Source organism: Xenia sp. Carnegie-2017, unplaced genomic scaffold, assembly GCF_021976095.1.
Source record: "Xenia sp. Carnegie-2017 unplaced genomic scaffold, XeniaSp_v1 HiC_scaffold_14, whole genome shotgun sequence".
In the NCBI taxonomy this organism is placed as follows: domain Eukaryota; kingdom Metazoa; phylum Cnidaria; class Anthozoa; order Malacalcyonacea; family Xeniidae; genus Xenia; species Xenia sp. Carnegie-2017.
Genome location: NW_025813447.1, coordinates 7,345,797 through 7,357,238, shown reverse-complemented (window position 1 = coordinate 7,357,238; position 11,442 = coordinate 7,345,797). Strand labels below are relative to the sequence as shown.

Below are 11,442 nucleotides of genomic sequence, written 5' to 3'. Positions count from 1 at the left end.
GGATCCGCAACGTATAGGTCCGCAAACGACCGTTTACCTTAACTTACGGCCAGCTATGTTTACAACATATTCATTTCAATTATGTGGTATATACAGGTCGATTTTAAAGGTTTTGTAATAGCACCCAAAGAGCCACAATATTTTTGCCTTTATGTCCAAAATAAATTGAATTGAGTCTCCATGCTGATCACTGGAATGAACAAACTCAACAAGATGAAAGCAAAAAAAGCCAAAGGTGTTTAGTCAACTTCAAAGGTCTCGTGTTTTGAAAAATACCAACCAAATCTATAATATTAAACAACGACAAGCCGTAGCTAAAACTCAAATTTCAACGCATGAACTACGAGTCGAAACTGATCGTTACAACAGTACAACATATAATGATAGGATATGTAATCATTGTAATCATACCTTTGAAATCGGGAATGAGAAACATCTCCTGATGTCCTGCACAAATACAAAATTGATGGATAACAGGAAAATTTTTATGGAAAGCCAATAAAGGATAAATGGATCTTTCCAAGCTTTCACTAAAGAGGATAACAGGAAAATTTTTATGGAAAGCCAATAAAGGATAAATGGATCTTTCCAAGCTTTCACTAAAGAGGCTCTGTTCATCTACTTAATGTCAATGCATGACAACTCAATCATCGAACTATCAGAGAAGTTCTGCTTTAATATGTTGACTTTATTCGATGATGTAAATAGCGTAGAAATTATTGCTGTCTTCGTTCTTGTTCTTGTAATTGTCCTCAAACTATTATAACATTTGTACTAGCCTCTCGAAGATTTAAAATAAATTTAATTTCATGTATTTTATTATAGCTTGAGATGTACTTAGTATGAATTTTTAAATTAACTCATGTCTATAAATCTCTATACCTTCGTTCTTACAAAGCGTAATGTGAAGTTTGAATCGTTTACATCGAATAAATTAAATGAGCAACGTCACCTTGAAACGAGAGGGCATATTGATTTACCTTCAAAGGTCTAAATAAACTTGTATAGGTAAGTGCTAAAACTATAATAACAAAGTAAAAAAGTAAGTTGATGATCTATAGAAACAACATGCTTTTGTAGAAGACATTACATTAATAAGTGGTTGGTGAGTATAATGATTAAAAATATATTTGTCATCAAACGTAAAGTTAAATAATCCCGTCGACATTAAATCAAAAAAAATTACAAAAGACATGCACGGGATTCACCACATGGCAATGCATGACATGTATACTTTATTCTTCTTCTTTCTTTATCATTATATTTATATTGCTTCGATTGCTATCGCTTGACTTGTAGCAAGACAATTTTCTTTATATAGTTCTATTTATTTAATGATGAGGTAAAAGCATTTGCCAAACATCTTATAACTTAAAGTCTTATGTATTGAAAGGCAACAAATGTTGTTCTGTTGTAGCACTTGATATGTTTCCACATGCTCCACATCTCTCTCGCTTGTTTGAGTGTGTAAGTTGACGGTTTGAGATCACTGCTGTTCTGGTTCAAGACTGCTTTGTTCTCTTTGTCTTTTTAGAGTTCACTAATACGTAAATATCTAAGGTAAAGTCATGGCTAATGCAATTGCACCTTCTTAGGTTCAAGTCTACTTTGTATATTTCTACTAAAAAGTTGAAAAAAAAGGGTACAAATATGCCAGAAAACTATTAGTATTCGTTGTTGAGCTTCTGGCTCAACATGCTCTGTCTGTTCTCCAATGCACGAGGTCCTTGGTTCGTACTGGTGTCGTCGTCAGTTCGGGTTGTAGTTTGAGGATTGAGTGTACGGTTGATATTAGGAAGGGGTGTGAAAGGGCGTTTGATTTGCTCTCTGTTTCCTGACTATTAATAAATTACTCCCATTGGTGAGTCAGAAAAATTTGATCAAAGACTTAGTTATGCAACAGATCTGTATTCGTTTTTTATATGCGATATTTTTCTGAAAATATACCAAGTGACGCATTCCACTGTCGAAAAACCAACAATAAAAATGACATTTGTATAATAGTGTGTTTTATAATCTATCCTTACATTGCTGACTTCCTTGCCATGTCACATACAGTAATCGTTGATTGCAAGTCCAATGCTCAATACACCAAGCTCAACAACAACCGACTGACCCTGGAAGATTCAATTTCTCACCGTCATATTGGAAGGTCCCACTAGATACGAAAAAGTAATCATAATATTAATCATAATCATATTTCCATAAAATCTGCTATGTTTATACATGGCCTTAAGTTACAAAAATAACAGAAATACGTCGTCATTAAAGCTCTTTCGCATATTAAAGTTGGTTTCACTACTCGAGTGGGACCTAGTAATTGGTCACACTCGGGTGATAACAATGTGGGCATCTGATTACTTTGGATTGACGTTGTATTGCAGTGTGCTATTAAGGGGAGGGTTTACGATTAAAGTATACATTTGTGTACTTTAATCAAATCCTATATTGGCCTTATAATGACAGAAATCAGTCAGCTTACTGTCAATTGAACATTGAAGCAGAAAAGTACGTTTGTGTATAAAATGGATGGGGGTGTTTGGAATTCGGAAAATTTTGAATAGCTACGTATTAAATGGACGGACCTAGCAGCAAAGAAAGAGAGTTTTATGGTCATTAGCTTGAATGCAGCCACGCTCCTGCTGTACCAACATCATCGAGAACGTAGAGAGAATTTAGAAAACTTCATTAGAATTTAGAACTTCACTATAGAACTTCACTAGAGAATTTAGAAAACTTCAATGCAATGCAATGCAATGCAATGAAATGCAATGCAACTCTAGCTATTCTTGGTTTGTAAGCTACGTCATAGTCGCCATGTTTAATGATGATTTCAACAAAGGATTTTCCTTATTTACAATGCAAATTTCATCCAACATGGCGAGGATTCCATTATTCTCTTACTCCAAGGGAATAGTTGCAAGCCACCAATAAGATCTCATCTTTTTTTTCACAGTGTTTCAGAGTGTGGCAGTATGCGAACGTCATTTATGATGAATTAAGAACAATTTTATAGGAGATGTCTTTCAACGTTCTTTGCCTATCCTTTGCGTCCACCTTTTGTTAACTTTTTAATAGACTCGGTCGACACTTGAAAAACTTTCATAAAATTCGACATTCAAAGTCTTCATTTCGTAAGATAAATTTAATGCAAACCGTTTTTCGAGGTCACCTGGAAAATAATAATTCAAATCTTTAGCTTTCATGTCAGCCATGCAGTGTCAAGACTTTTTTTTTTGATTAGGTTTTATTACTGGTATAATGTATTGTGTTCAAACACTGATAAAGTGACCAAGGCTATATTATTTACACATCCGAATAAGTCGACGTTTGCAAATGAGAGAGGGTGTTTTGGTCGTCTGTCATGTCCTTCTAATTGATTAAAAATTAATGTGAGATAAATTACTATGAGTATTTAGCATACATCAAGCCAGAAAAATGCCTCGGAAAAGTTAACAGCGCAAACTTGACAGGTGCTTCTTGATGGAAAACTGTTTTCATCCAGTTATTCAAGAAATGCATATTTTGCTTCCTTGTTCAATCAAAAGAGTTTAGTCAATATAACTCCAATACCGGCAATAAATGCTTCAATATCGTCATGCAGCGGCTCTATTTGTTTGTCTTGACAAAGGTCAGACATATGTTTTGCGCTCAAACACTTCGTGGTGAACGCAGCTCTTAGTTGTTTGTTGAGAAAATAAAATTTAAGCTTGTAAAAATTCCAATTCTGCAAACTTAGTGTTGTGGATAGTGATCATATTTAGCTCAATAGGGCGTGCTGCATTTTTTGATTAGCATCCGCATCATTCCACCACGATACAGCTTACTGGTTTTAAGACATAATTCCAGAATTGTTATATACTGGAGACTTAATGCATGCACTAACGATGTACTGAGCGATTAGAACATTGTCTGGATATGTTCATTTGTATTGATATGGAAAAAAGATACTTGTTTGTCAATCGATAAAAAATGTTTTAAAAGGGTTTGTAACATCATGATGCTGATTGCATGTCACCCAGAGATAGCGTTCATTTGAGTGAATTGTAAACGTTTACTCTAGCAACTCTTGTATAATTGTAACCACATGCATGCACGGTATTAGACATGCATCCACGGAGCCCGTGTTCGAACACATCCTGTTACAAATAACACAAACATAGATAATTTGGATAAGTCTGAGATGACCGGATCAAAATAGCTTGTTTCACAACGTATTAATAAAAGCAATCGGAACATGGACATTTGAATAGTATACTTTTAATCAATTGAAAAAATCTATAGTGAATGTTTTACTAATGAGCGACACACAAGTCATATACCACCCCACCGGGGGCGGTTGCACGACACCAGGACAGCGTTGTCCATTGGATAGTAATTTTTTCAAAATTGTGAAAAAAACGGATGTATTTTCTTTACGATAATGAAAACGTTTTAATTCAAGAACCAATATTGTATTTCGTTAATTGCCCACTTCAAATCGTAGATTATTCCTTTTTCAGAAATTGTAGAAGCGTTGAAAAATATAACGCGCTTCGTGCAAACGCCCTGAATTTTAATTATCACTTCTTTGAGTTCTCTCAAATGCCTTTTTTTATTTTATATCAATTTCTTAAATGGTAAAGGACTTTCTGTTCATTTCCTTTCCAATGTTCAACTATGAAGTGAAATTTATTCAATTCATTCAAGTTTATCAATTTGGTTCGTTGACCTGCATAGATTTTTTCACCAAAATTATTCGGCACCAATTAAATTCACTCTAAAATGGAGGGTTTTAATTGTTGCTCAAAATGAATAATTAATGAGGAGAGAAAGTTCTACATGAAGTCATAGTTGAGATATCGCCACAGAGAGGAGCAATCCACTTGTCACAAGTTGTTTGACTGTTGTTTTTTTCCCCAAAATAAATCGTCGACGATCAAAGCTGGTTAACGTCGCCATAAAGAGCTTATACGTAAATGTGCAGAATGGAAGAATCGTCAGAAGTTTCCTCGCCCGAAATGCAAGCCTTCGAAAACGTATCTCCAAACGGCCTGCCAAATCACTTCGATCATTCGGTTGAAGAAAATGGCCTCGCGAATGATGACGAGCACTACCAAAGCGTTGTAGCTCTTGCACATGAGCTGGCGCATGCAGGGGACGAGCTTGTGAGAAGATTTTCGACTACGAATAACGCAAGAGACGAGACGCCATGGGATAGAGTGTGGCAGTATGCTGTTGTTTTAGCGATTCGTGTTCTCCTTGGCCAAGTCTAAGTCGTAAACATTTATCTCTCGTGTACAAAAAGATGGCTATAAGACAGGGCACAGAGTTCGCCCACGCTATAGTAGATATGCATTCCAGGGTACTACTTTTTAAGCTATCAAAAGCAGAATTCGTGCTGTAGCTAATTCCCCAGAAAATTTGATTGTATGTGCGTTTACAATTGCTGCGTTAGAGCATAATGCGACACGAAAACATGTCGGGCGTTTTGCCAAAATTGGTGCAACTTTAAACCTATAAATCCCCCCCTTATAGGGTGTTTGTTGTTGACCGGTTGCGATTGCAACACTGCGTCATATATTTTTGGCGTTTTTTTGATAATGCAACCACTGCATGAAGAAACTAATAGTTTAGAGTAAGTTGACCAAGAAGCCAAAATCTTAGAGCAACATACGAGGATTGTGGCAATTCGACATTTCTGTTTTCTACCTGAATTTAAACAAGGTAATGGGCTGTGTGAGATAAGAATGATTTTTGCGCGCTTATAATAATGGGGAAAAGTTTCAAGTTGAGCAATAAATTTTTTCGTTATTTTCGTCGTGATGCTCTATTGTTTGTAGAAGACGACAAAATCGTAATTGCACACACACGCAATAAAACTCATGCAAAACAGAGCGTCGCCACGCTTGGGACTCTTCAACTCGAATCGACCATTTGATAAATTTTTGAACGTGTATTATATAGGAAAAGCCAATGTTTAGAACCTGATATTTTTCTTGATGTAAAAGAATGAAGTTTAATAAAAGATTGTGTAGATTTGGCGTAAGGCATTCGTGACTACAATGGGTCATGCCGACTGCCTTCCATTGAAAATGCATGCAGCTGGAATCTTTTATCGCTGTGCCGGCCATGTATTCCCTTCTGTTTTGCGCAAAAAAGGTGAAAAGTTTCATTCATTAAAGTTCAAAGCAATGAGATGGAGGGAAAATGTAATACTTTCTCCCAAACGCACGCACGTAAAGCAATATTTTTCAGGTTTGATAGTGCTTTAACTTGAATTTCACGTGTCCAGATACAAGAGAAATAGACAAAACATATTGAAAACGGTCCCGCAATGCTACATGGCGGAGTAAGATAGTTTATCACAAGATCGTAATGTTTTCACCAAGAATAATCAAACGTGTCGTTCATGATTTTGAAAGAACGCGAATTTACATGGCATTTTTAAATATACATAATGTAGCTAGAAAAATGACTCGGTCCTTTCGATGTCGCCAATATTAAAAAATTGACCGAAAAAGTAACATCTTTTTGCATTCCATTTCAATAAGTCGCCTGAAGTTCGTCTTTTGTGTTACTATACATTCGCTAATACAGCCGTATCTTCCAGATTATTTTCACTGCGTCACATCTCTAAGATGTGTTGCATGAAGCCCTATCACTACTTACGTAATGTTTTTGTCGCTTGTAGAGTAGTAAATAAGCTCCATATGAGACAAAGAGTTTTCAAACGTTCCGCACGAAACACACATCAGAAAAATTTCTCCGATTGCACAATCTTAAATACTCAAAGAGCGAACGATGCTTAAAAACCAAAACATCGAAGACCGCGTAACTTCTCAGCAATGGACAAAGTTTCGTAAAAAGATAAGGTCTGCGAAATAGTAAAACAACATGTTCACGTTTACTGAACGTACGAAGACCAAAAGCTGCACGGGGGTTTGTAAGATACTCAAGAACAGTGATACCGCTTGTAAAAAATTTACTGTCATGAAATAAACAAAACAAAAATATTCCAGGACATGCTGCACGAAATCATAGAACCCGATGTATATAACTTCTCAATGGCGGAGTTGTATTGCGACGGCTATACAATTAGAGCAAAAAAACATTTGCTTTTTAAAGAGTATGACGTTGTGATGTAATGGCAGTCTCATGCAAAAGGCTTTTGTGGTTGGTCTCGCCAACTTTAATTTAGAATGTTGCAAGTATTTATCTCATCTAGAATATAAACGCATCATTCGATCATGGACTACACGAAAATTTGAAGAGTTATGGTTGTAACGCGATTCCCTTTGTGTTTATTTCCTTTAAGATTTCGAAGGTTCTTTCAAACGTTAGCAATTGTTTTTTGAACTACATTGTTTCTCTGTCCGAGAAAATATCCACAGCACAACCTAGACGAAGTATAGAAAGGATGGAAAATTCTGCGAAGAGAAGGCAGAAATGGGCATGGAAATAATCATGAAAGAATTTCGTGGAATATGTATTATCCCGCTATATGCATGACAAAACACGCTCGCATATAAATGCTCCTTGTTGAGGTTCACCTCACACAGCTAACTTGTTTTAGAAAGTAAAAATAAGAGTCGCATAAACAATGTATTTGCTTAGAGAACGATTCATTCTTTTATGTACAAACACGAGTCAAATCCTACAAAGCCTTTATATGATAAACCTTTCTTCAAGCTACAATAAAGGATCGTACACAAATTTAGCTATATAACACTGTACAACTAAGGAGCTGGCTGCAAACTCTTTCTACTTGTATAACTATCTCTGCCATTTGTGGAAGAGAAAGCAAAATGTAGTCGATTATGGCTATGTTGTGTTAGCTATAAACACGACTGTGAACAACTTTGCTGGTATTTACGATTATGAGCGCCCTTCAAAAGTTGCAATGTCTGAGCACATTTTCAAATATTTTTTGTGCAAACTTACACACCGGCAGTTTTATCGCTGGAGAGACATCCATAAAAGAAAATGACGAAAGATCAAATCTTGACAGCCTGTTCTTCCCGCGACTTGTGAATAAAATGTGTCTGCAACTTTACACATGAGTCTGCAATAATTCACCGTTGCCATGAAAGAAATTGTGCTACATAGTTGAGTCTGTGGAATAAAAATACATTAGTCGATTTTCATCAAAATGTAGCTTCATACATTACTTCCTCGATACAGCAATGGGGAAAGTCACTCACCATTACACGCACAAACGTTTCGAAATATATCAGCACCTGATTTGCACGGCTCAGAACTTAATACAAAAAATCAAAATGTAAACACCGCATGATTTATATTTTCGGTTAAATTGATATCGTACGCCCGTATATATCGATTAATTGCAACTGTATAACGGAGATATTTTATAAAAAAAAGCATGCATCTCGAACTTCCATATGATGGAGAATTAAAGTCTTAAAATTGTTAATTTAGTTATCCTCTATAAGATCCCATTGTGATCGCAGACGTGCAATGCATACACGTACATTGAATTTTTTTGTCATATTTTTAGTTTGATGCCGTCGAGTTGTTTAAATATGAATGCATTAATCTGCACGGAACACCGAAGGTAATCTCTCCTTAAAAACTGAGATACAATTTGCCAGTTTCATCAGCGCAAAATATCCTCTTTTTACTATGCTGCCTATACATGCAATTCGTCCTTCTGATGAATGATAGCTTACAAGACAACTATTGCTATATTGCTATGTCATTAGGTATTTGTGTTCAATCCACTGAGAAACGTCATACAAAAATGCTACATAATCCAAGGAATTTACTTACATTATACACGTGAATATAAAACTCTTATCCTTTTGTGAGCTAACTATGTACTTGCATCTTTAAGAACTAAATATCACAAGTGACAAGAAACTGACTCGTATACAGTCGTAAGGAATAGTCCATGTTTCATAAAATTTTAGCTCACTCTTAAACTTTAACATTGAGCTACGAGCAATCAGTATCATCGCACAAATTACACTCAAGGTCGTAGAAAATAGAGTTAGTAGTTGTATTTATATACATAATTGTTGGAAAATACTGTTTAGGATTATCGTGTATAAAATGAGTACGTACAATCCGATTTACTGAAGAAAATCAAACATTAACATTTGCCCAGAAACACAAACTTTTCCAATAAAGTCTACCGAGCATAACATATATAGATTTTCTACAGCTTCGACGAAACGCCTCGATATTGGAAAGTTCTTTGGTATGATTTGACTGAAACGGTTTTCGATTATAGTTTAGCAATAGCAAATGGAATCGTAGAGAACTTGAGTTATTTTCTTCCACAAACGTAAGTAATCTCTGCTTCAAACAAAGTATATCCTTCAAGCTTGTTTCGCCGGCACGAGTGATTTAACAATGGCGGAGTAGGCTGTTCTTCTGCACTTTCAAATCAACAATAACAGCAAAACTCATACGCAGCAGTCTACGTTTCATGAAAACAGCAAACACACACGCACATTCATCAATTGGAAATACTAAGGGAAGACGCGCCATGTTAGGAAAGAGATTCGCAGAAATTAGCAGAGACCAGTTCTTGAACATACATTAGTAGATTCGATAAGCATACATGCTGCTTGTTCGAATAAAAAAATTCAAAATTCGCAGCCTTCACCTCATTATGCAACAAAAACAATAATATTTTTGCAGGTGTTTTTAAGATCAAAGCGTGTACGTCACTCCAGGCAATAGGAAGAAAATCTAAATATCATGAATTTCAAATTGTGCCTTATTTGCATGTTTAAAGCAAGACGGACGATAAATGTAAAAAGAATGTTTAAAACTATAGAAAAATTTTACATTTACTGCTTTTATCCAACGTGTTATCCAAAAGGTACAGAATGCACGTAATGTGGTGTACGAATTACCGTGAGTGATAATAAAAACTTGAAATCATGGGGCAGTGAATCTTTTTAGTTGGAATCAAGCCTAAAGTTCGCTTGCTTAGTCTATCCTTCGAGAAAGGAATTTTCTCCTATTTGTAGGTTGCTGTTTCGTTCATTTCGGACGTTGACATTATGGCTCCGTTTTTGCAGCCAAACAAACATGGCCGCGGAATTGTTTTAAGCAGATTATAATCGAGCTGCCAAATGTTACAAAGTTTTATAAGATATATGTGCAGGGAATATATGGTAAAAGGAATACATGCGTATTGAATGCCATGCAATGTTGGCAAAAACTATTTCAATCATTTATATCACATGAATTTAACACCTTAAACTGTTTACAGGAACTTAAATATACCGGTATACGATGCAATTTTCCAACGAGTCCGAGACCACGTGAAACCGTCAAAATGCTAATTTATTTCAGAAAAAATTAGACCAGACGTTAGTTTATGGCTGACATATACACGAAAGCAACGAATTTATTTAGCCAAAATATAATTTGAGTTGTGAAACACCTACTAGTGCGAAAGAAACTCGCAAATAGGACCCAGTAATGTCCGAAAATGTCCACAGTTATATCGCGAAAGCAGAAACTACAGGCATATTATAAAAGCTCGAAACGAAAGACCCCGAGAACGCGCAAGCAACTACGCATGGCTTATACTCGTGATCAGTGGTAATAGGTTCCCCGTTTTCATTGAGATAACTACATGAATAACTACTTACCTTGTGGTTTTGTCGAGTCACTCTCCTCTTCGTATTCAAACAACAGTACAATCCAACTAAGTAAGATTATATCCACAGCTTGGTATACAATTTTGTACGTAATCCACATTTGGAAATTCCACGTTCAGTTAAAAACATAACACACCGACCCAACTCTCCAAAAATTCCATAAAGATTAAAGCGAACTTCTCTAAATCGTGTGCACAAGGTTTAGATTCATTGGTAAATAACTAACAGCATCACAGCTTCTTTGGAAAGTTTCGTTAGAAGGAAGCCGCCAGACTTAATTGTCTTGTAAGCATGAGGGACAACAGATGCCGTGGAAAGTTCGTGCAAATTATCGCAACGCCTACGCTTCGATAGGAAAATGAATTATCGAGAAACACATTTCCATGAGATTAATTAGCATGAAAACACCCGTGAATGCTATCGCAGAGGTAGAGGCAGAATGCCAAGTTTTTCCCATTCGATATTGATCGATGATTACACATCTTTGAGCGTAGCGAACTTGGGAAAAGATCTCCCCTTGGACATTGCTTCGCGCATGTCCCTTAAAAACTCAAACTCAAGAAAAGTTTCGTCTTGAAAAGCAAGCTTGCTCCTATGTGATTACGTACCTTTAAAATAATCCGTCCCCTCAAGCTTAAGAGTAATCGCATAAACAGTAAGATAATAAAATATTAAATAGTACACAAACGCGTAACCAACTGAGAAAGAAGTAAAATGATGGGTAAGTCACAAGTAAAAATGAAGGAATTACTACTTTCTATAATCATTGGTGACAATTTAGAATGAAAACGAGCATTCTCTAAACTGTAAAAGAGACAAGGCG

General features: G+C 35.9%; 1 long non-coding RNA gene across 1 annotated transcript; it reads right to left on the bottom strand.

The window, feature by feature from the left end:
* Nucleotides 1-1,196: 1,196 nt before the first annotated feature.
* LOC124434773 lies at nt 1,197-11,212 on the bottom strand. The gene is made up of 4 exons (XR_006944885.1): nt 10,611-11,212; nt 7,928-8,094; nt 2,028-2,158; nt 1,197-1,838 (listed from the first exon to the last, which is right to left on the bottom strand). It is a non-coding gene; the product is annotated as an uncharacterized LOC124434773 (long non-coding RNA).
* Between the last annotated feature and the right edge of the window lie 230 nt (nt 11,213-11,442).